The sequence below is a fragment of the Pelobates fuscus genome, chromosome 4, assembly GCF_036172605.1.
Source record: "Pelobates fuscus isolate aPelFus1 chromosome 4, aPelFus1.pri, whole genome shotgun sequence".
NCBI lineage: Eukaryota > Metazoa > Chordata > Amphibia > Anura > Pelobatidae > Pelobates > Pelobates fuscus.
In genome coordinates, this window is record NC_086320.1 from 21746664 (window position 1) to 21771576 (window position 24913).

The following is a 24913-nucleotide window of genomic DNA, read 5'->3' on the forward strand; positions in this document are numbered from 1 at the left end:
GATGATAGCGGAATAGTGGGGGATTAGCTCAAATGGTAGAGTGCTCGCTTAGCATGTGAGAGGTAGCGGAATCGATGCTTCTTCTTTTAAATGAAGGGTGCTTAGTTGAACTTTTTGTTTACCTGGATGTCATTGCCACAGCAGCATGTTGCAAAATGTTTAACTGCTTACCTGATTCTTCAAAAATGTCCTACTTTGACATTGAGTGAACTCACGAATTACCTTCGATAGCTCAGCTGGTAGAGCGGAGGACTGTAGTTGGTATATGATAGCAATCCTAAGGTCGCTGGTTCAATTCCGGCTCGAAGGACATGTGTTTTTCTCTCTTGTAGAGCAGAGGACTGTATGTTGCATGTCTGTATTTTATGTAATAAATGTAACCTTGTGTATTTTACTGTCTTTTTACTGCCATGTGCTTAATGGAGTTTTGCATCTGTCCTTGGAGATAATTGGATTACTTCCCAATTATCTCCAGGATCGAAGACTCTGTGGAACTGGTTTTGGGCAGAAAAGCCATGCTTCATTTGGTCACAAAGGACTACGATCTATCTTTTGAACCACTGGACCAATTTGTATGATTTTGACGTATGTTTGTATTTGGAGTATGCTGATTCTGAAAATGTAAGTTTTATGTGAATGTGATGCATACTTTTAAAGTTATGAATAATGTGGAAAAACTGTATTTCTCTGCTTGTGATAATTACATTACCCATTTTGTAATGGCACCCCTTTATGCCCAGGGTGCCATTACAAAAGATGAGAGCAGAATAGTGGGGGATTAGCTCAAATGGTAGAGTGCTCGCTTAGCATGTGAGAGGTAGCGGGATCGATGCTTCTTCTTTTAAATGAAGGGTGCTTAGTTGAACTTTTTGTTTACCTGGATGTCATTGCCACAGCAGCATGTTGCAAAATGTTTAACTGCTTACCTGATTCTTCAAAAATGTCCTACTTTGACATTGAGTGAACTCACAAATTACCTTTGATAGCTCAGCTGGTAGAGCGGAGGACTGTAGTTGGTATATGATAGCAATCCTTAGGTCGCTGGTTCAATTCCGGCTCGAAGGACATGTGTTTTTCTCTCTTGTAGAGCAGAGGACTGTATGTTGCATGTCTGTATTTTATGTAATAAATGTAACCTTGTGTATTTTACTGTCTTTTTACTGCCATGTGCTTAATGGAGTTTTGCATCTGTCCTTGGAGATAATTGGATTACTTCCCAATTATCTCCAGGATCGAAGACTCTGTGGAACTGGTTTTGGGCAGAAAAGCCATGCTTCATTTGGTTACAATGGACTACGATCTATCTTTTGAACCACTGGACCAATTTGTATGATTTTGACGTATGTTTGTATTTGGAGTATGCTGATTCTGAAAATTTAAGTTTTATGTGAATGTGATGCATACTTTTAAAGTTATGAATAATGTGGAAAAACTGTATTTCTCTGCTTGTGATAATTACATTACCCATTTTGTAATGGCACCCCTTTATGCCCAGGGTGCCATTACAAAAGATGAGAGCAGAATAGTGGGGGATTAGCTCAAATGGTAGAGTGCTCGCTTAGCATGTGAGAGGTAGCGGGATCGATGCTTCTTCTTTTAAATGAAGGGTGCTTAGTTGAACTTTTTGTTTACCTGGATGTCATTGCCACAGCTGCATGTTGCAAAATGTTTAACTGCTTACCTGATTCTTCAAAAATGTCCTACTTTGACATTGAGTGAACTCACGAATTACCTTCGATAGCTCAGCTGGTAGAGCGGAGGACTGTAGTTGGTATATGATAGCAATCCTTAGGTCGCTGGTTCATTTCCGGCTCGAAGGACATGTGTTTTTCTCTCTTGTAGAGCAGAGGACTGTATGTTGCATGTCTGTATTTTATGTAATAAATGTAACCTTGTGTATTTTACTGTCTTTTTACTGCCATGTGCTTAATGGAGTTTTGCATCTGTCCTTGGAGATAATTGGATTACTTCCCAATTATCTCCAGGATAGAAGACTCTGTAGAACTGGTTTTGGGCAGAAAAGCCATGCTTCATTTGGTCACAAAGGACTACGATCTATCTTTTGAACCACTGGACCAATTTGTATGATTTTGACTTATGTTTGTATTTGGAGTATGCTGATTCTGAAAATGTAAGTTTTATGTGAATGTGATGCATACTTTTAAAGTTATGAATAATGTGGAAAAACTGTATTTCTCTGCTTGTGATAATTACATTACCCATTTTGTAATGGCACCCCTTTATGCCCAGGGTGCCATTACAAAAGATGAGAGCGGAAAAGTGGGGGATTAGCTCAAATGGTAGAGCGCTCGCTTAGCATGTGAGAGGTAGCGGGATCGATGCCCGCATTCTCCAGTGGCTGCTTCTTCTTTTAAATGAAGGGTGCTTAGACTGTATGTTGCATGTCTGTATTTTATGTAATAAATGTAACCTTGTGTATTTTACTGTCTTTTTACTGCCATGTGCTTAATGGAGTTTTGCATCTGTCCTTGGAGATAATTGGATTTCTTCCCAATTATCTCCAGGATAGAAGACTCTGTGGAACTGGTTTTGGGCAGAAAAGCCATGCTTCATTTGGTCACAAAGGACTACGATCTATCTTTTGAACCACTGGACCAATTTGTATGATTTTGACGTATGTTTGTATTTGGAGTATGCTGATTCTGAAAATGTAAGTTTTATGTGAATGTGATGCATACTTTTAAAGTTATGAATAATGTGGAAAAACTGTATTTCTCTGCTTGTGATAATTACATTACCCATTTTGTAATGGCACCCCTTTATGCCCAGGGTGCCATTACAAAAGATGATAGCGGAATAGTGGGGGATTAGCTCAAATGGTAGAGTGCTCGCTTAGCATGTGAGAGGTATCGGAATCGATGCTTCTTCTTTTAAATGAAGGGTGCTTAGTTGAACTTTTTGTTTACCTGGATGTCATTGCCACAGCAGCATGTTGCAAAATGTTTAACTGCTTACCTGATTCTTCAAAAATGTCCTACTTTGACATTGAGTGAACTCACGAATTACCTTCGATAGCTCAGCTGGTAGAGCGGAGGACTGTAGTTGGTATATGATAGCAATCCTAAGGTCGCTGGTTCAATTCCGGCTCGAAGGACATGTGTTTTTCTCTCTTGTAGAGCAGAGGACTGTATGTTGCATGTCTGTATTTTATGTAATAAATGTAACCTTGTGTATTTTACTGTCTTTTTACTGCCATGTGCTTAATGGAGTTTTGCATCTGTCCTTGGAGATAATTGGATTACTTCCCAATTATCTCCAGGATCGAAGACTCTGTGGAACTGGTTTTGGGCAGAAAAGCCATGCTTCATTTGGTCACAAAGGACTACGATCTATCTTTTGAACCACTGGACCAATTTGTATGATTTTGACGTATGTTTGTATTTGGAGTATGCTGATTCTGAAAATGTAAGTTTTATGTGAATGTGATGCATACTTTTAAAGTTATGAATAATGTGGAAAAACTGTATTTCTCTGCTTGTGATAATTACATTACCCATTTTGTAATGGCACCCCTTTATGCCCAGGGTGCCATTACAAAAGATGAGAGCAGAATAGTGGGGGATTAGCTCAAATGGTAGAGTGCTCGCTTAGCATGTGAGAGGTAGCGGGATCGATGCTTCTTCTTTTAAATGAAGGGTGCTTAGTTGAACTTTTTGTTTACCTGGATGTCATTGCCACAGCAGCATGTTGCAAAATGTTTAACTGCTTACCTGATTCTTCAAAAATGTCCTACTTTGACATTGAGTGAACTCACAAATTACCTTTGATAGCTCAGCTGGTAGAGCGGAGGACTGTAGTTGGTATATGATAGCAATCCTTAGGTCGCTGGTTCAATTCCGGCTCGAAGGACATGTGTTTTTCTCTCTTGTAGAGCAGAGGACTGTATGTTGCATGTCTGTATTTTATGTAATAAATGTAACCTTGTGTATTTTACTGTCTTTTTACTGCCATGTGCTTAATGGAGTTTTGCATCTGTCCTTGGAGATAATTGGATTACTTCCCAATTATCTCCAGGATCGAAGACTCTGTGGAACTGGTTTTGGGCAGAAAAGCCATGCTTCATTTGGTTACAATGGACTACGATCTATCTTTTGAACCACTGGACCAATTTGTATGATTTTGACGTATGTTTGTATTTGGAGTATGCTGATTCTGAAAATTTAAGTTTTATGCGAATGTGATGCATACTTTTAAAGTTATGAATAATGTGGAAAAACTGTATTTCTCTGCTTGTGATAATTACATTACCCATTTTGTAATGGCACCCCTTTATGCCCAGGGTGCCATTACAAAAGATGAGAGCAGAATAGTGGGGGATTAGCTCAAATGGTAGAGTGCTCGCTTAGCATGTGAGAGGTAGCGGGATCGATGCTTCTTCTTTTAAATGAAGGGTGCTTAGTTGAACTTTTTGTTTACCTGGATGTCATTGCCACAGCTGCATGTTGCAAAATGTTTAACTGCTTACCTGATTCTTCAAAAATGTCCTACTTTGACATTGAGTGAACTCACGAATTACCTTCGATAGCTCAGCTGGTAGAGCGGAGGACTGTAGTTGGTATATGATAGCAATCCTTAGGTCGCTGGTTCAATTCCGGCTCGAAGGACATGTGTTTTTCTCTCTTGTAGAGCAGAGGACTGTATGTTGCATGTCTGTATTTTATGTAATAAATGTAACCTTGTGTATTTTACTGTCTTTTTACTGCCATGTGCTTAATGGAGTTTTGCATCTGTCCTTGGAGATAATTGGATTACTTCCCAATTATCTCCAGGATAGAAGACTCTGTGGAACTGGTTTTGGGCAGAAAAGCCATGCTTCATTTGGTCACAAAGGACTACGATCTATCTTTTGAACCACTGGACCAATTTGTATGATTTTGACGTATGTTTGTATTTGGAGTATGCTGATTCTGAAAATGTAAGTTTTATGTGAATGTGATGCATACTTTTAAAGTTATGAATAATGTGGAAAAACTGTATTTCTCTGCTTGTGATAATTACATTACCCATTTTGTAATGGCACCCCTTTATGCCCAGGGTGCCATTACAAAAGATGAGAGCGGAATAGTGGGGGATTAGCTCAAATGGTAGAGTGCTCGCTTAGCATGTGAGAGGTAGCGGAATCGATGCTTCTTCTTTTAAATGAAGGGTGCTTAGTTGAACTTTTTGTTTACCTGGATGTCATTGCCACAGCAGCATGTTGCAAAATGTTTAACTGCTTACCTGATTCTTCAAAAATGTCCTACTTTGACATTGAGTGAACTCACGAATTACCTTCGATAGCTCAGCTGGTAGAGCGGAGGACTGTAGTTGGTATATGATAGCAATCCTTAGGTCGCTGGTTCAATTCCGGCTCGAAGGACATTTGTTTTTCTCTCTTGTAGAGCAGAGGACTGTATGTTGCATGTCTGTATTTTATGTAATAAATGTAACCTTGTGTATTTTACTGTCTTTTTACTGCCATGTGCTTAATGGAGTTTTGCATCTGTCCTTGGAGATAATTGGATTACTTCCCAATTATCTCCAGGATAGAAGACTCTGTAGAACTGGTTTTGGGCAGAAAAGCCATGCTTCATTTGGTCACAAAGGACTACGATCTATCTTTTGAACCACTGGACCAATTTGTATGATTTTGACGTATGTTTGTATTTGGAGTATGCTGATTCTGAAAATGTAAGTTTTATGTGAATGTGATGCATACTTTTAAAGTTATGAATAATGTGGAAAAACTGTATTTCTCTGCTTGTGATAATTACATTACCCATTTTGTAATGGCACCCCTTTATGCCCAGGGTGCCATTACAAAAGATGAGAGCGGAAAAGTGGGGGATTAGCTCAAATGGTAGAGCGCTCGCTTAGCATGTGAGAGGTAGCGGGATCGATGCTTCTTCTTTTAAATGAAGGGTGCTTAGTTGAACTTTTTGTTTACCTGGATGTCATTGCCACAGCAGCATGTTGCAAAATGTTTAACTGCTTACCTGATTCTTCAAAAATGTCCTACTTTGACATTTAGTGAACGCACGAATTACCATCGATAGCTCAGCTGGTAGAGCGGAGGACTGTAGTTGGTATATGATAGCAATCCTTAGGTCGCTGGTTCAATTCCGGCTCGAAGGACATGTGTTTTTCTCTCTTGTAGAGCAGAGGACTGTATGTTGCATGTCTGTATTTTATGTAATAAATGTAACCTTGTGTATTTTACTGTCTTTTTACTGCCATGTGCTTAATGGAGTTTTGCATCTGTCCTTGGAGATAATTGGATTACTTCCCAATTATCTCCAGGATAGAAGACTCTGTGGAACTGGTTTTGGGCAGAAAAGCCAAGCTTCATTTGGTCACAAAGGACTACGATCTATCTTTTGAACCACTGGACCAATTTGTATGATTTTGACGTATGTTTGTATTTGGAGTATGCTGATTCTGAAAATGTAAGTTTTATGTGAATGTGATGCATACTTTTAAAGTTATGAATAATGTGGAAAAACTGTATTTCTCTGCTTGTGATAATTACATTACCCATTTTGTAATGGCACCCCTTTATGCCCAGGGTGCCATTACAAAATATGAGAGCGGAAAAGTGGGGGATTAGCTCAAATGGTAGAGCACTCGCTTAGCATGTGAGAGGTAGCGGGATCGATGCTTCTTCTTTTAAATGAAGGGTGCTTAGTTGAACTTTTTGTTTACCTGGATGTCATTGCCACAGCAGCATGTTGCAAAATGTTTAACTGCTTACCTGATTCTTCAAAAATGTCCTACTTTGACATTGAGTGAACTCACGAATTACCTTCGATAGCTCAGCTGGTAGAGCGGAGGACTGTAGTTGGTATATGATAGCAATCCTTAGGTCGCTGGTTCAATTCCGGCTCGAAGGACATGTGTTTTTCTCTCTTGTAGAGCAGAGGACTTTATGTTGCATGTCTGTATTTTATGTAATAAATGTAACCTTGTGTATTTTACTGTCTTTTTACTGCCATGTGCTTAATGGAGTTTTGCATCTGTCCTTGGAGATAATTGGATTACTTCCCAATTATCTCCAGGATAGAAGACTCTGTTGAACTGGTTTTGGGCAGAAAAGCCATGCTTCATTTGGTCACAAAGGACTACGATCTATCTTTTGAACCACTGGACCAATTTGTATGATTTTGACGTATGTTTGTATTTGGAGTATGCTGATTCTGAAAATGTAAGTTTTATGTGAATGTGATGCATACTTTTAAAGTTATGAATAATGTGGAAAAACTGTATTTCTCTGCTTGTGATAATTACATTACCCATTTTGTAATGGCACCCCTTTATGCCCAGGGTGCCATTACAAAAGATGAGAGCGGAAAAGTGGGGGATTAGCTCAAATGGTAGAGCGCTCGCTTAGCATGTGAGAGGTAGCGGGATCGATGCTTCTTCTTTTAAATGAAGGGTGCTTAGTTGAACTTTTTGTTTACCTGGATGTCATTGCCACAGCAGCATGTTGCAAAATGTTTAACTGCTTACCTGATTCTTCAAAAATGTCCTACTTTGACATTTAGTGAACGCACGAATTACCATCGATAGCTCAGCTGGTAGAGCGGAGGACTGTAGTTGGTATATGATAGCAATCCTTAGGTCGCTGGTTCAATTCCGGCTCGAAGGACATGTGTTTTTCTCTCTTGTAGAGCAGAGGACTGTATGTTGCATGTCTGTATTTTATGTAATAAATGTAACCTTGTGTATTTTACTGTCTTTTTACTGCCATGTGCTTAATGGAGTTTTGCATCTGTCCTTGGAGATAATTGGATTACTTCCCAATTATCTCCAGGATAGAAGACTCTGTAGAACTGGTTTTGGGCAGAAAAGCCATGCTTCATTTGGTCACAAAGGACTACGATCTATCTTTTGAACCACTGGACCAATTTGTATGATTTTGACGTATGTTTGTATTTGGAGTATGCTGATTCTGAAAATGTAAGTTTTATGTGAATGTGATGCATACTTTTAAAGTTATGAATAATGTGGAAAAACTGTATTTCTCTGCTTGTGATAATTACATTACCCATTTTGTAATGGCACCCCTTTATGCCCAGGGTGCCATTACAAAAGATGAGAGCGGAAAAGTGGGGGATTAGCTCAAATGGTAGAGCGCTCGCTTAGCATGTGAGAGGTAGCGGGATCGATGCTTCTTCTTTTAAATGAAGGGTGCTTAGTTGAACTTTTTGTTTACCTGGATGTCATTGCCACAGCAGCATGTTGCAAAATGTTTAACTGCTTACCTGATTCTTCAAAAATGTCCTACTTTGACATTTAGTGAACGCACGAATTACCATCGATAGCTCAGCTGGTAGAGCGGAGGACTGTAGTTGGTATATGATAGCAATCCTTAGGTCGCTGGTTCAATTCCGGCTCGAAGGACATGTGTTTTTCTCTCTTGTAGAGCAGAGGACTGTATGTTGCATGTCTGTATTTTATGTAATAAATGTAACCTTGTGTATTTTACTGTCTTTTTACTGCCATGTGCTTAATGGAGTTTTGCATCTGTCCTTGGAGATAATTGGATTACTTCCCAATTATCTCCAGGATAGAAGACTCTGTAGAACTGGTTTTGGGCAGAAAAGCCATGCTTCATTTGGTCACAAAGGACTACGATCTATCTTTTGAACCACTGGACCAATTTGTATGATTTTGACGTATGTTTGTATTTGGAGTATGCTGATTCTGAAAATGTAAGTTTTATGTGAATGTGATGCATACTTTTAAAGTTATGAATAATGTGGAAAAACTGTATTTCTCTGCTTGTGATAATTACATTACCCATTTTGTAATGGCACCCCTTTATGCCCAGGGTGCCATTACAAAAGATGAGAGCGGAAAAGTGGGGGATTAGCTCAAATGGTAGAGCGCTCGCTTAGCATGTGAGAGGTAGCGGGATCGATGCTTCTTCTTTTAAATGAAGGGTGCTTAGTTGAACTTTTTGTTTACCTGGATGTCATTGCCACAGCAGCATGTTGCAAAATGTTTAACTGCTTACCTGATTCTTCAAAAATGTCCTACTTTGACATTTAGTGAACGCACAAATTACCATCGATAGCTCAGCTGGTAGAGCGGAGGACTGTAGTTGGTATATGATAGCAATCCTTAGGTCGCTGGTTCAATTCCGGCTCGAAGGACATGTGTTTTTCTCTCTTGTAGAGCAGAGGACTGTATGTTGCATGTCTGTATTTTATGTAATAAATGTAACCTTGTGTATTTTACTGTCTTTTTACTGCCATGTGCTTAATGGAGTTTTGCATCTGTCCTTGGAGATAATTGGATTACTTCCCAATTATCTCCAGGATAGAAGACTCTGTAGAACTGGTTTTGGGCAGAAAAGCCATGCTTCATTTGGTCACAAAGGACTACGATCTATCTTTTGAACCACTGGACCAATTTGTATGATTCTGACGTATGTTTGTATTTGGAGTATGCTGATTCTGAAAATGTAAGTTTTATGTGAATGTGATGCATACTTTTAAAGTTATGAATAATGTGGAAAAACTGTATTTCTCTGCTTGTGATAATTACATTACCCATTTTGTAATGGCACCCCTTTATGCCCAGGGTGCCATTACAAAAGATGAGAGCGGAATACTGGGGGATTAGCTCAAATGGTAGAGTGCTCGCTTAGCATGTGAGAGGTAGCGGGATCGATGCTTCTTCTTTTAAATGAAGGGTGCTTAGTTGAACTTTTTGTTTACCTGGATGTCATTGCCACAGCAGCATGTTGCAAAATGTTTAACTGCTTACCTGATTCTTCAAAAATGTCCTACTTTGACATTGAGTGAACTCACGAATTACCTTCGATAGCTCAGCTGGTAGAGCGGAGGACTGTAGTTGGTATATGATAGCAATCCTTATCTTTTGAACCACTGGACCAATTTGTATGATTTTGACGTATGTTTGTATTTGGAGTTTGCTGATTCTGAAAATGTAAGTTTTATGTGAATGTGATGCATACTTTTAAAGTTATGAATAATGTGGAAAAACTGTATTTCTCTGCTTGTGATAATTACATTACCCATTTTGTAATGGCACCCCTTTATGCCCAGGGTGCCATTACAAAAGATGAGAGCGGAAAAGTGGGGGATTAGCTCAAATGGTAGAGCGCTCGCTTAGCATGTGAGAGGTAGCGGGATCGATGCCCGCATTCTCCAGTGGCTGCTTCTTCTTTTAAATGAAGGGTGCTTAGACTGTATGTTGCATGTCTGTATTTTATGTAATAAATGTAACCTTGTGTATTTTACTGTCTTTTTACTGCCATGTGCTTAATGGAGTTTTGCATCTGTCCTTGGAGATAATTGGATTACTTCCCAATTATCTCCAGGATAGAAGACTCTGTGGAACTGGTTTTGGGCAGAAAAGCCATGCTTCATTTGGTCACAAAGGACTACGATCTATCTTTTGAACCACTGGACCAATTTGTATGATTTTGACGTATGTTTGTATTTGGAGTATGCTGATTCTGAAAATGTAAGTTTTATGTGAATGTGATGCATACTTTTAAAGTTATGAATAATGTGGAAAAACTGTATTTCTCTGCTTGTGATAATTACATTACCCATTTTGTAATGGCACCCCTTTATGCCCAGGGTGCCATTACAAAAGATGAGAGCGGAATAGTGGGGGATTAGCTCAAATGGTAGAGTGCTCGCTTAGCATGTGAGAGGTAGCGGGATCGATGCTTCTTCTTTTAAATGAAGGGTGCTTAGTTGAACTTTTTGTTTACCTGGATGTCATTGCCACAGCAGCATGTTGCAAAATGTTTAACTGCTTACCTGATTCTTCAAAAATGTCCTACTTTGACATTGAGTGAACGCACGAATTACCTTCGATAGCTCAGCTGGTAGAGCGGAGGACTGTAGTTGGTATATGATAGCAATCCTTAGGTCGCTGGTTCAATTCCGGCTCGAAGGACATGTGTTTTTCTCTCTTGTAGAGCAGAGGACTGTATGTTGCATGTCTGTATTTTATGTAATAAATGTAACCTTGTGTATTTTACTGTCTTTTTACTGCCATGTGCTTAATGGAGTTTTGCATCTGTCCTTGGAGATAATTGGATTACTTCCCAATTATCTCCAGGATAGAAGACTCTGTGGAACTGGTTTTGGGCAGAAAAGCCATGCTTCATTTGGTCACAAAGGACTACGATCTATCTTTTGAACCACTGGACCAATTTGTATGATTTTGACGTATGTTTGTATTTGGAGTATGCTGATTCTGAAAATGTAAGTTTTATGTGAATGTGATGCATACTTTTAAAGTTATGAATAATGTGGAAAAACTGTATTTCTCTGCTTGTGATAATTACATTACCCATTTTGTAATGGCACCCCTTTATGCCCAGGGTGCCATTACAAAAGATGAGAGCGGAATACTGGGGGATTAGCTCAAATGGTAGAGTGCTCGCTTAGCATGTGAGAGGTAGCGGGATCGATGCTTCTTCTTTTAAATGAAGGGTGCTTAGTTGAACTTTTTGTTTACCTGGATGTCATTGCCACAGCAGCATGTTGCAAAATGTTTAACTGCTTACCTGATTCTTCAAAAATGTCCTACTTTGACATTGAGTGAACTCACGAATTACCTTCGATAGCTCAGCTGGTAGAGCGGAGGACTGTAGTTGGTATATGATAGCAATCCTTATCTTTTGAACCACTGGACCAATTTGTATGATTTTGACGTATGTTTGTATTTGGAGTATGCTGATTCTGAAAATGTAAGTTTTATGTGAATGTGATGCATACTTTTAAAGTTATGAATAATGTGGAAAAACTGTATTTCTCTGCTTGTGATAATTACATTACCCATTTTGTAATGGCACCCCTTTATGCCCAGGGTGCCATTACAAAAGATGAGAGCGGAAAAGTGGGGGATTAGCTCAAATGGTAGAGTGCTCGCTTAGCATGTGAGAGGTAGCGGGATCGATGCTTCTTCTTTTAAATGAAGGGTGCTTAGTTGAACTTTTTGTTTACCTGGATGTCATTGCCACAGCAGCATGTTGCAAAATGTTTAACTGCTTACCTGATTCTTCAAAAATGTCCTACTTTGACATTGAGTGAACGCACGAATTACCTTCGATAGCTCAGCTGGTAGAGCGGAGGACTGTAGTTGGTATATGATAGCAATCCTTAGGTCGCTGGTTCAATTCCGGCTCGAAGGACATGTGTTTTTCTCTCTTGTAGAGTAGAGGACTGTATGTTGCATGTCTGTATTTTATGTAATAAATGTAACCTTGTGTATTTTACTGTCTTTTTACTGCCATGTGCTTAATGGAGTTTTGCATCTGTCCTTGGAGATAATTGGATTACTTCCCAATTATCTCCAGGATAGAAGACTCTGTGGAACTGGTTTTGGGCAGAAAAGCCATGCTTCATTTGGTCACAAAGGACTACGATCTATCTTTTGAACCACTGGACCAATTTGTATGATTTTGACGTATGTTTGTATTTGGAGTATGCTGATTCTGAAAATGTAAGTTTTATGTGAATGTGATGCATACTTTTAAAGTTATGAATAATGTGGAAAAACTGTATTTCTCTGCTTGTGATAATTACATTACCCATTTTGTAATGGCACCCCTTTATGCCCAGGGTGCCATTACAAAAGATGAGAGCGGAATAGTGGGGGATTAGCTCAAATGGTAGAGTGCTCGCTTAGCATGTGAGAGGTAGCGGGATCGATGCTTCTTCTTTTAAATGAAGGGTGCTTAGTTGAACTTTTTGTTTACCTGGATGTCATTGCCACAGCAGCATGTTGCAAAATGTTTAACTGCTTACCTGATTCTTCAAAAATGTCCTACTTTGACATTGAGTGAACGCACGAATTACCTTCGATAGCTCAGCTGGTAGAGCGGAGGACTGTAGTTGGTATATGATAGCAATCCTTAGGTCGCTGGTTCAATTCCGGCTCGAAGGACATGTGTTTTTCTCTCTTGTAGAGTAGAGGACTGTATGTTGCATGTCTGTATTTTATGTAATAAATGTAACCTTGTGTATTTTACTGTCTTTTTACTGCCATGTGCTTAATGGAGTTTTGCATCTGTCCTTGGAGATAATTGGATTACTTCCCAATTATCTCCAGGATAGAAGACTCTGTGGAACTGGTTTTGGGCAGAAAAGCCATGCTTCATTTGGTCACAAAGGACTACGATCTATCTTTTGAACCACTGGACCAATTTGTATGATTTTGACGTATGTTTGTATTTGGAGTATGCTGATTCTGAAAATGTAAGTTTTATGTGAATGTGATGCATACTTTTAAAGTTATGAATAATGTGGAAAAACTGTATTTCTCTGCTTGTGATAATTACATTACCCATTTTGTAATGGCACCCCTTTATGCCCAGGGTGCCATTACAAAAGATGAGAGCGGAAAAGTGGGGGATTAGCTCAAATGGTAGAGCGCTCGCTTAGCATGTGAGAGGTAGCGGGATCGATGCTTCTTCTTTTAAATGAAGGGTGCTTAGTTGAACTTTTTGTTTACCTGGATGTCATTGCCACAGCAGCATGTTGCAAAATGTTTAACTGCTTACCTGATTCTTCAAAAATGTCCTACTTTGACATTGAGTGAACTCACGAATTACCTTCGATAGCTCAGCTGGTAGAGCGGAGGACTGTAGTTGGTATATGATAGCAATCCTTATCTTTTGAACCACTGGACCAATTTGTATGATTTTGACGTATGTTTGTATTTGGAGTATGCTGATTCTAAAAATGTAAGTTTTATGTGAATGTGATGCATACTTTTAAAGTTATGAATAATGTGGAAAAACTGTATTTCTCTGCTTGTGATAATTACATTACCCATTTTGTAATGGCACCCCTTTATGCCCAGGGTGCCATTACAAAAGATGAGAGCGGAAAAGTGGGGGATTAGCTCAAATGGTAGAGTGCTCGCTTAGCATGTGAGAGGTAGCGGGATTGATGCTTCTTCTTTTAAATGAAGGGTGCTTAGTTGAACTTTTTGTTTACCTGGATGTCATTGCCACAGCTGCATGTTGCAAAATGTTTAACTGCTTACCTGATTCTTCAAAAATGTCCTACTTTGACATTGAGTGAACGCACGAATTACCTTCGATAGCTCAGCTGGTAGAGCGGAGGACTGTAGTTGGTATATGATAGCAATCCTTAGGTCGCTGGTTCAATTCCGGCTCGAAGGACATGTGTTTTTCTCTCTTGTAGAGTAGAGGACTGTATGTTGCATGTCTGTATTTTATGTAATAAATGTAACCTTGTGTATTTTACTGTCTTTTTACTGCCATGTGCTTAATGGAGTTTTGCATCTGTCCTTGGAGATAATTGGATTACTTCCCAATTATCTCCAGGATAGAAGACTCTGTGGAACTGGTTTTGGGCAGAAAAGCCATGCTTCATTTGGTCACAAAGGACTACGATCTATCTTTTGAACCACTGGACCAATTTGTATGATTTTGACGTATGTTTGTATTTGGAGTATGCTGATTCTGAAAATGTAAGTTTTATGTGAATGTGATGCATACTTTTAAAGTTATGAATAATGTGGAAAAACTGTATTTCTCTGCTTGTGATAATTACATTACCCATTTTGTAATGGCACCCCTTTATGCCCAGGGTGCCATTACAAAAGATGAGAGCGGAATACTGGGGGATTAGCTCAAATGGTAGAGTGCTCGCTTAGCATGTGAGAGGTAGCGGGATCGATGCTTCTTCTTTTAAATGAAGGGTGCTTAGTTGAACTTTTTGTTTACCTGGATGTCATTGCCACAGCAGCATGTTGCAAAATGTTTAACTGCTTACCTGATTCTTCAAAAATGTCCTACTTTGACATTGAGTGAACTCACGAATTACCTTCGATAGCTCAGCTGGTAGAGCGGAGGACTGTAGTTGGTATATGATAGCAATCCTTATCTTTTGAACCACTGGACCAATTTGTATGATTTTGACGTATGTTTGTATTTGGAGTATGCTGATTCTGAAAATGTAAGTTTTATGTGAATGTGATGCATACTTTTAAAGTTATGAATAATGTGGAAAAACTGTATTTCTCTGCTTGTGATAATTACATTACCCATTTTGTAATGGCACCCCTTTATGCCCAGGGTGCCATTACAAAAGATGAGAGCGGAATACTGGGGGATTAGCTCAAATGGTAGAGTGCTCGCTTAGCATGTGAGAGGTAGCGGGATCGATGCTTCTTCTTTTAAATGAAGGGTGCTTAGTTGAACTTTTTGTTTACCTGGATGTCATTGCCACAGCAGCATGTTGCAAAATGTTTAACTGCTTACCTGATTCTTCAAAAATGTCCTACTTTGACATTGAGTGAACTCACGAATTACCTTCGATAGCTCAGCTGGTAGAGCGGAGGACTGTAGTTGGTATATGATAGCAATCCTTATCTTTTGAACCACTGGACCAATTTGTATGATTTTGACGTATGTTTGTATTTGGAGTATGCTGATTCTGAAAATGTAAGTTTTATGTGAATGTGATGCATACTTTTAAAGTTATGAATAATGTGGAAAAACTGTATTTCTCTGCTTGTGATAATTACATTACCCATTTTGTAATGGCACCCCTTTATGCCCAGGGTGCCATTACAAAAGATGAGAGCGGAAAAGTGGGGGATTAGCTCAAATGGTAGAGCGCTCGCTTAGCATGTGAGAGGTAGCGGGATCGATGCCCGCATTCTCCAGTGGCTGCTTCTTCTTTTAAATGAAGGGTGCTTAGACTGTATGTTGCATGTCTGTATTTTATGTAATAAATGTAACCTTGTGTATTTTACTGTCTTTTTACTGCCATGTGCTTAATGGAGTTTTGCATCTGTCCTTGGAGATAATTGGATTACTTCCCAATTATCTCCAGGATAGAAGACTCTGTGGAACTGGTTTTGGGCAGAAAAGCCATGCTTCATTTGGTCACAAAGGACTACGATCTATCTTTTGAACCACTGGACCAATTTGTATGATTTTGACGTATGTTTGTATTTGGAGTATGCTGATTCTGAAAATGTAAGTTTTATGTGAATGTGATGCATACTTTTAAAGTTATGAATAATGTGGAAAAACTGTATTTCTCTGCTTGTGATAATTACATTACCCATTTTGTAATGGCACCCCTTTATGCCCAGGGTGCCATTACAAAAGATGAGAGCGGAATACTGGGGGATTAGCTCAAATGGTAGAGTGCTCGCTTAGCATGTGAGAGGTAGCGGGATCGATGCTTCTTCTTTTAAATGAAGGGTGCTTAGTTGAACTTTTTGTTTACCTGGATGTCATTGCCACAGCAGCATGTTGCAAAATGTTTAACTGCTTACCTGATTCTTCAAAAATGTCCTACTTTGACATTGAGTGAACTCACGAATTACCTTCGATAGCTCAGCTGGTAGAGCGGAGGACTGTAGTTGGTATATGATAGCAATCCTTAGGTCGCTGGTTCAATTCCGGCTCGAAGGACATGTGTTTTTCTCTCTTGTAGAGTAGAGGACTGTATGTTGCATGTCTGTATTTTATGTAATAAATGTAACCTTGTGTATTTTACTGTCTTTTTACTGCCATGTGCTTAATGGAGTTTTGCATCTGTCCTTGGAGATAATTGGATTACTTCCCAATTATCTCCAGGATAGAAGACTCTGTGGAACTGGTTTTGGGCAGAAAAGCCATGCTTCATTTGGTCACAAAGGACTACGATCTATCTTTTGAACCACTGGACCAATTTGTATGATTTTGACGTATGTTTGTATTTGGAGTATGCTGATTCTGAAAATGTAAGTTTTATGTGAATGTGATGCATACTTTTAAAGTTATGAATAATGTGGAAAAACTGTATTTCTCTGCTTGTGATAATTACATTACCCATTTTGTAATGGCACCCCTTTATGCCCAGGGTGCCATTACAAAAGATGAGAGCGGAAAAGTGGGGGATTAGCTCAAATGGTAGAGCGCTCGCTTAGCATGTGAGAGGTAGCGGGATCGATGCTTCTTCTTTTAAATGAAGGGTGCTTAGTTGAACTTTTTGTTTACCTGGATGTCATTGCCACAGCAGCATGTTGCAAAATGTTTAACTGCTTACCTGATTCTTCAAAAATGTCCTACTTTGACATTGAGTGAACTCACGAATTACCTTCGATAGCTCAGCTGGTAGAGCGGAGGACTGTAGTTGGTATATGATAGCAATCCTTATCTTTTGAACCACTGGACCAATTTGTATGATTTTGACGTATGTTTGTATTTGGAGTATGCTGATTCTGAAAATGTAAGTTTTATGTGAATGTGATGCATACTTTTAAAGTTATGAATAATGTGGAAAAACTGTATTTCTCTGCTTGTGATAATTACATTACCCATTTTGTAATGGCACCCCTTTATGCCCAGGGTGCCATTACAAAAGATGAGAGCGGAAAAGTGGGGGATTAGCTCAAATGGTAGAGCGCTCGCTTAGCATGTGAGAGGTAGCGGGATCGATGCCCGCATTCTCCAGTGGCTGCTTCTTCTTTTAAATGAAGGGTGCTTAGACTGTATGTTGCATGTCTGTATTTTATGTAATAAATGCAACCTTGTGTATTTTACTGTCTTTTTACTGCCATGTGCTTAATGGAGTTTTGCATCTGTCCTTGGAGATAATTGGATTACTTCCCAATTATCTCCAGGATAGAAGACTCTGTAGAACTGGTTTTGGGCAGAAAAGCCATGCTTCATTTGGTCACAAAGGACTACGATCTATCTTTTGAACCACTGGACCAATTTGTATGATTTTGACGTATGTTTGTATTTGGAGTATGCTGATTCTGAAAATGTAAGTTTTATGTGAATGTGATGCATACTTTTAAAGTTATGAATAATGTGGAAAAACTGTATTTCTCTGCTTGTGATAATTACATTACCCATTTTGTAATGGCACCCCTTTATGCCCAGGGTGCCATTACAAAAGATGAGAGCGGAAAAGTGGGGGATTAGCTCAAATGGTAGAGCACTCGCTTAGCATGTGAGAGGTAGCGGGATCGATGCTTCTTCTTTTAAATGAAGGGTGCTTAGTTGAACTTTTTGTTTACCTGGATGTCATTGCCACAGCTGCATGTTGCAAAATGTTTAACTGCTTACCTGATTCTTCAAAAATGTCCTACTTTGACATTGAGTGAACTCACGAATTACCTTCGATAGCTCAGCTGGTAGAGCGGAGGACTGTAGTTGGTATATGATAGCAATCCTTAGGTCGCTGGTTCAATTCCGGCTCGAAGGACATGTGTTTTTCTCTCTTGTAGAGCAGAGGACTGTATGTTGCATGTCTGTATTTTATGTAATAAATGTAACCTTGTGTATTTTACTGTCTTTTTACTGCCATGTGCTTAATGGAGTTTTGCATCTGTCCTTGGAGATAATTGGATTACTTCCCAATTATCTCCAGGATAGAAGACTCTGTAGAACTGGTTTTGGGCAGAAAAGCCATGCTTCATTTGGTCACAAAGGACTACGATCTATCTTTTGAACCACTGGACCAATTTGTATGATTTTGACGTATGTTTGTATTTGGAGTATGCTGATTCTGAAAATGTAAGTTTTATGTGAATGTGATGCATACTTTTAAAGTTATGAATAATGTGGAAAAACTGTATTTCTCTGCTTGTGATAATTACATTACCCATTTTGTAATGGCACCCCTTTATGCCCAGGGTGCCATTACAAAAGATGAGAGCGGAAAAGTGGGGGATTAGCTCAAATGGTAGAGCGCTCGCTTAGCATGTGAGAGGTAGCGGGATCGATGCTTCTTCTTTTAAATGAAGGGTGCTTAGTTGAACTTTTTGTTTACCTGGATGTCATTGCCACAGCAGCATGTTGCAAAATGTTTAACTGCTTACCTGATTCTTCAAAAATGTCCTACTTTGACATTTAGTGAACGCACGAATTACCATCGATAGCTCAGCTGGTAGAGCGGAGGACTGTAGTTGGTATATGATAGCAATCCTTAGGTCGCTGGTTCAATTCCGGCTCGAAGGACATGTGTTTTTCTCTCTTGTAGAGCAGAGGACTGTATGTTGCATGTCTGTATTTTATGTAATAAATGTAACCTTGTGTATTTTACTGTCTTTTTACTGCCATGTGCTTAATGGAGTTTTGCATCTGTCCTTGGAGATAATTGGATTACTTCCCAATTATCTCCAGGATAGAAGACTCTGTAGAACTGGTTTTGGGCAGAAAAGCCATGCTTCATTTGGTCACAAAGGACTACGATCTATCTTTTGAACCACTGGACCAATTTGTATGATTTTGACGTATGTTTGTCTTTGGAGTATGCTGATTCTGAAAATGTAAGTTTTATGTGAATGTGATGCATACTTTTAAAGTTATGAATAATGTGGAAAAACTGTATTTCTCTGCTTGTGATAATTACATTACCCATTTTGTAATGGCACCCCTTTATGCCCAGGGTGCCATTACAAAAGATGAGAGCGGAAAAGTGGGGGATTAGCTCAAATGGTAGAGCGCTCGCTTAGCATGTGAGAGGTAGCGGGATCGATGCTTCTTCTTTTAAATGAAGGGTGCTTAGTTGAACTTTTTGTTTACCTGGATGTCATTGCCACAGCAGCATGTTGCAAAATGTTTAACTGCTTACCTGATTCTTCAAAAATGTCCTACTTTGACATTTAGTGAACGCACGAATTACCATCGAAAGCTCAGCTGGTAGAGCGGAGGACTGTAGTTGGTATATGATAGCAATCCTTAGGTCGCTGGTTCAATTCCGGCTCGAAGGACATGTGTTTTTCTCTCTTGTAGAGCAGAGGACTGTATGTTGCATGTCTGTATTTTATGTAATAAATGTAACCTTGTGTATTTTACTGTCTTTTTACTGCCATGTGCTTAATGGAGTTTTGCATCTGTCCTTGGAGATAATTGGATAAGTGGGGGATTAGCTCAAATGGTAGAGTGCTCGCTTAGCATGTGAGAGGTAGCGGGATCGATGCTTCTTCTTTTAAATGAAGGGTGCTTAGTTGAACTTTTTGTTTACCTGGATGTCATTGCCACAGCAGCATGTTGCAAAATGTTTAACTGCTTACCTGATTCTTCAAAAATGTCCTACTTTGACATTGAGTGAACTCACGAATTACCTTCGATAGCTCAGCTGGTAGAGCGGAGGACTGTAGTTGGTATATGATAGCAATCCTTAGGTCGCTGGTTCAATTCCGGCTCGAAGGACATGTGTTTTTCTCTCTTGTAGAGCAGAGGACTGTATGTTGCATGTCTGTATTTTATGTAATAAATGTAACCTTGTGTATTTTACTGTCTTTTTACTGCCATGTGCTTAATGGAGTTTTGCATCTGTCCTTGGAGATAATTGGATTACTTCCCAATTATCTCCAGGATAGAAGACTCTGTAGAACTGGTTTTGGGCAGAAAAGCCATGCTTCATTTGGTCACAAAGGACTACGATCTATCTTTTGAACCACTGGACCAATTTGTATGATTTTGACGTATGTTTGTATTTGGAGTATGCTGATTCTGAAAATGTAAGTTTTATGTGAATGTGATGCATACTTTTAAAGTTATGAATAATGTGGAAAAACTGTATTTCTCTGCTTGTGATAATTACATTACCCATTTTGTAATGGCACCCCTTTATGCCCAGGGTGCCATTACAAAAGATGAGAGCGGAAAAGTGGGGGATTAGCTCAAATGGTAGAGCGCTCGCTTAGCATGTGAGAGGTAGCGGGATCGATGCCCGCATTCTCCAGTGGCTGCTTCTTCTTTTAAATGAAGGGTGCTTAGACTGTATGTTGCATGTCTGTATTTTATGTAATAAATGTAACCTTGTGTATTTTACTGTCTTTTTACTGCCATGTGCTTAATGGAGTTTTGCATCTGTCCTTGGAGATAATTGGATTACTTCCCAATTATCTCCAGGATAGAAGACTCTGTGGAACTGGTTTTGGGCAGAAAAGCCATGCTTCATTTGGTCACAAAGGACTACGATCTATCTTTTGAACCACTGGACCAATTTGTATGATTTTGACGTATGTTTGTATTTGGAGTATGCTGATTCTGAAAATGTAAGTTTTATGTGAATGTGATGCATACTTTTAAAGTTATGAATAATGTGGAAAAACTGTATTTCTCTGCTTGTGATAATTACATTACCCATTTTGTAATGGCACCCCTTTATGCCCAGGGTGCCATTACAAAAGATGAGAGCGGAATACTGGGGGATTAGCTCAAATGGTAGAGTGCTCGCTTAGCATGTGAGAGGTAGCGGGATCGATGCTTCTTCTTTTAAATGAAGGGTGCTTAGTTGAACTTTTTGTTTACCTGGATGTCATTGCCACAGCAGCATGTTGCAAAATGTTTAACTGCTTACCTGATTCTTCAAAAATGTCCTACTTTGACATTGAGTGAACTCACGAATTACCTTCGATAGCTCAGCTGGTAGAGCGGAGGACTGTAGTTGGTATATGATAGCAATCCTTATCTTTTGAACCACTGGACCAATTTGTATGATTTTGACGTATGTTTGTATTTGGAGTATGCTGATTCTGAAAATGTAAGTTTTATGTGAATGTGATGCATACTTTTAAAGTTATGAATAATGTGGAAAAACTGTATTTCTCTGCTTGTGATAATTACATTACCCATTTTGTAATGGCACCCCTTTATGCCCAGGGTGCCATTACAAAAGATGAGAGCGGAAAAGTGGGGGATTAGCTCAAATGGTAGAGCGCTCGCTTAGCATGTGAGAGGTAGCGGGATCGATGCCCGCATTCTCCAGTGGCTGCTTCTTCTTTTAAATGAAGGGTGCTTAGACTGTATGTTGCATGTCTGTATTTTATGTAATAAATGTAACCTTGTGTATTTTACTGTCTTTTTACTGCCATGTGCTTAATGGAGTTTTGCATCTGTCCTTGGAGATAATTGGATTACTTCCCAATTATCTCCAGGATAGAAGACTCTGTGGAACTGGTTTTGGGCAGAAAAGCCATGCTTCATTTGGTCACAAAGGACTACGATCTATCTTTTGAACCACTGGACCAATTTGTATGATTTTGACGTATGTTTGTATTTGGAGTATGCTGATTCTGAAAATGTAAGTTTTATGTGAATGTGATGCATACTTTTAAAGTTATGAATAATGTGGAAAAACTGTATTTCTCTGCTTGTGATAATTACATTACCCATTTTGTAATGGCACCCCTTTATGCCCAGGGTGCCATTACAAAAGATGAGAGCGGAATACTGGGGGATTAGCTCAAATGGTAGAGTGCTCGCTTAGCATGTGAGAGGTAGCGGGATCGATGCTTCTTCTTTTAAATGAAGGGTGCTTAGTTGAACTTTTTGTTTACCTGGATGTCATTGCCACAGCAGCATGTTGCAAAATGTTTAACTGCTTACCTGATTCTTCAAAAATGTCCTACTTTGACATTGAGTGAACTCACGAATTACCTTCGATAGCTCAGCTGGTAGAGCGGAGGACTGTAGTTGGTATATGATAGCAATCCTTATCTTTTGAACCACTGGACCAATTTGTATGATTTTGACGTATGTTTGTATTTGGAGTATGCTGATTCTGAAAATGTAAGTTTTATGTGAATGTGATGCATACTTTTAAAGTTATGAATAATGTGGAAAAACTGTATTTCTCTGCTTGTGATAATTACATTACCCATTTTGTAATGGCACCCCTTTATGCCCAGGGTGCCATTACAAAAGATGAGAGCGGAAAAGTGGGGGATTAGCTCAAATGGTAGAGCGCTCGCTTAGCATGTGAGAGGTAGCGGGATCGATGCCCGCATTCTCCAGTGGCTGCTTCTTCTTTTAAATGAAGGGTGCTTAGACTGTATGTTGCATGTCTGTATTTTATGTAATAAATGTAACCTTGTGTATTTTACTGTCTTTTTACTGCCATGTGCTTAATGGAGTTTTGCATCTGTCCTTGGAGATAATTGGATTACTTCCCAATTATCTCCAGGATAGAAGACTCTGTGGAACTGGTTTTGGGCAGAAAAGCCATGCTTCATTTGGTCACAAAGGACTACGATCTATCTTTTGAACCACTGGACCAATTTGTATGATTTTGACGTATGTTTGTATTTGGAGTATGCTGATTCTGAAAATGTAAGTTTTATGTGAATGTGATGCATACTTTTAAAGTTATGAATAATGTGGAAAAACTGTATTTCTCTGCTTGTGATAATTACATTACCCATTTTGTAATGGCACCCCTTTATGCCCAGGGTGCCATTACAAAAGATGAGAGCGGAATACTGGGGGATTAGCTCAAATGGTAGAGTGCTCGCTTAGCATGTGAGAGGTAGCGGGATCGATGCTTCTTCTTTTAAATGAAGGGTGCTTAGTTGAACTTTTTGTTTACCTGGATGTCATTGCCACAGCAGCATGTTGCAAAATGTTTAACTGCTTACCTGATTCTTCAAAAATGTCCTACTTTGACATTGAGTGAACACACGAATTACCTTCGATAGCTCAGCTGGTAGAGCGGAGGACTGTAGTTGGTATATGATAGCAATCCTTAGGTCGCTGGTTCAATTCCGGCTCGAAGGACATGTGTTTTTCTCTCTTGTAGAGTAGAGGACTGTATGTTGCATGTCTGTATTTTATGTAATAAATGTAACCTTGTGTATTTTACTGTCTTTTTACTGCCATGTGCTTAATGGAGTTTTGCATCTGTCCTTGGAGATAATTGGATAAGTGGGGGATTAGCTCAAATGGTAGAGTGCTCGCTTAGCATGTGAGAGGTAGCGGGATCGATGCTTCTTCTTTTAAATGAAGGGTGCTTAGTTGAACTTTTTGTTTACCTGGATGTCATTGCCACAGCAGCATGTTGCAAAATGTTTAACTGCTTACCTGATTCTTCAAAAATGTCCTACTTTGACATTGAGTGAACTCACGAATTACCTTCGATAGCTCAGCTGGTAGAGCGGAGGACTGTAGTTGGTATATGATAGCAATCCTTAGGTCGCTGGTTCAATTCCGGCTCGAAGGACATGTGTTTTTCTCTCTTGTAGAGCAGAGGACTTTATGTTGCATGTCTGTATTTTATGTAATAAATGTAACCTTGTGTATTTTACTGTCTTTTTACTGCCATGTGCTTAATGGAGTTTTGCATCTGTCCTTGGAGATAATTGGATTACTTCCCAATTATCTCCAGGATAGAAGACTCTGTAGAACTGGTTTTGGGCAGAAAAGCCATGCTTCATTTGGTCACAAAGGACTACGATCTATCTTTTGAACCACTGGACCAATTTGTATGATTTTGACGTATGTTTGTATTTGGAGTATGCTGATTCTGAAAATGTAAGTTTTATGTGAATGTGATGCATACTTTTAAAGTTATGAATAATGTGGAAAAACTGTATTTCTCTGCTTGTGATAATTACATTACCCATTTTGTAATGGCACCCCTTTATGCCCAGGGTGCCATTACAAAAGATGAGAGCGGAAAAGTGGGGGATTAGCTCAAATGGTAGAGCGCTCGCTTAGCATGTGAGAGGTAGCGGGATCGATGCCCGCATTCTCCAGTGGCTGCTTCTTCTTTTAAATGAAGGGTGCTTAGACTGTATGTTGCATGTCTGTATTTTATGTAATAAATGTAACCTTGTGTATTTTACTGTCTTTTTACTGCCATGTGCTTAATGGAGTTTTGCATCTGTCCTTGGAGATAATTGGATTACTTCCCAATTATCTCCAGGATAGAAGACTCTGTGGAACTGGTTTTGGGCAGAAAAGCCATGCTTCATTTGGTCACAAAGGACTACGATCTATCTTTTGAACCACTGGACCAATTTGTATGATTTTGACGTATGTTTGTATTTGGAGTATGCTGATTCTGAAAATGTAAGTTTTATGTGAATGTGATGCATACTTTTAAAGTTATGAATAATGTGGAAAAACTGTATTTCTCTGCTTGTGATAATTACA

At 39.2% G+C, this 24913-nt stretch overlaps 12 non-coding genes across 12 annotated transcripts; all 12 read left to right on the plus strand.

The window, feature by feature from the left end:
- Positions 1 to 4536: 4536 nt before the first annotated feature.
- Positions 4537 to 4625, plus strand: TRNAY-GUA (transfer RNA tyrosine (anticodon GUA)). The gene is given in 2 exon segments: positions 4537 to 4573; positions 4590 to 4625. It is a non-coding gene; the product is annotated as a tRNA-Tyr (tRNA).
- Positions 4626 to 5291: 666 nt separating this feature from the next.
- On the plus strand, positions 5292 to 5380 carry TRNAY-GUA (transfer RNA tyrosine (anticodon GUA)). The gene is given in 2 exon segments: positions 5292 to 5328; positions 5345 to 5380. It is a non-coding gene; the product is annotated as a tRNA-Tyr (tRNA).
- A 1421-nt stretch (positions 5381 to 6801) lies between these two features.
- On the plus strand, positions 6802 to 6890 carry TRNAY-GUA (transfer RNA tyrosine (anticodon GUA)). Its single transcript is given in 2 exon segments — positions 6802 to 6838; positions 6855 to 6890. It is a non-coding gene; the product is annotated as a tRNA-Tyr (tRNA).
- A 3959-nt stretch (positions 6891 to 10849) lies between these two features.
- Positions 10850 to 10938, plus strand: TRNAY-GUA (transfer RNA tyrosine (anticodon GUA)). Its single transcript is given in 2 exon segments — positions 10850 to 10886; positions 10903 to 10938. It is a non-coding gene; the product is annotated as a tRNA-Tyr (tRNA).
- A 1154-nt stretch (positions 10939 to 12092) lies between these two features.
- Positions 12093 to 12181, plus strand: TRNAY-GUA (transfer RNA tyrosine (anticodon GUA)). Its single transcript is given in 2 exon segments — positions 12093 to 12129; positions 12146 to 12181. It is a non-coding gene; the product is annotated as a tRNA-Tyr (tRNA).
- A 666-nt stretch (positions 12182 to 12847) lies between these two features.
- On the plus strand, positions 12848 to 12936 carry TRNAY-GUA (transfer RNA tyrosine (anticodon GUA)). Its single transcript is given in 2 exon segments — positions 12848 to 12884; positions 12901 to 12936. It is a non-coding gene; the product is annotated as a tRNA-Tyr (tRNA).
- A 1154-nt stretch (positions 12937 to 14090) lies between these two features.
- Positions 14091 to 14179, plus strand: TRNAY-GUA (transfer RNA tyrosine (anticodon GUA)). Its single transcript is given in 2 exon segments — positions 14091 to 14127; positions 14144 to 14179. It is a non-coding gene; the product is annotated as a tRNA-Tyr (tRNA).
- Positions 14180 to 16361: 2182 nt separating this feature from the next.
- TRNAY-GUA (transfer RNA tyrosine (anticodon GUA)) lies at positions 16362 to 16450 on the plus strand. Its single transcript is given in 2 exon segments — positions 16362 to 16398; positions 16415 to 16450. It is a non-coding gene; the product is annotated as a tRNA-Tyr (tRNA).
- A 1694-nt stretch (positions 16451 to 18144) lies between these two features.
- Positions 18145 to 18233, plus strand: TRNAY-GUA (transfer RNA tyrosine (anticodon GUA)). The gene is given in 2 exon segments: positions 18145 to 18181; positions 18198 to 18233. It is a non-coding gene; the product is annotated as a tRNA-Tyr (tRNA).
- A 1863-nt stretch (positions 18234 to 20096) lies between these two features.
- TRNAY-GUA (transfer RNA tyrosine (anticodon GUA)) lies at positions 20097 to 20185 on the plus strand. Its single transcript is given in 2 exon segments — positions 20097 to 20133; positions 20150 to 20185. It is a non-coding gene; the product is annotated as a tRNA-Tyr (tRNA).
- Positions 20186 to 23447: 3262 nt separating this feature from the next.
- Positions 23448 to 23536, plus strand: TRNAY-GUA (transfer RNA tyrosine (anticodon GUA)). Its single transcript is given in 2 exon segments — positions 23448 to 23484; positions 23501 to 23536. It is a non-coding gene; the product is annotated as a tRNA-Tyr (tRNA).
- A 353-nt stretch (positions 23537 to 23889) lies between these two features.
- TRNAY-GUA (transfer RNA tyrosine (anticodon GUA)) lies at positions 23890 to 23978 on the plus strand. Its single transcript is given in 2 exon segments — positions 23890 to 23926; positions 23943 to 23978. It is a non-coding gene; the product is annotated as a tRNA-Tyr (tRNA).
- Positions 23979 to 24913: the final 935 nt, after the last annotated feature.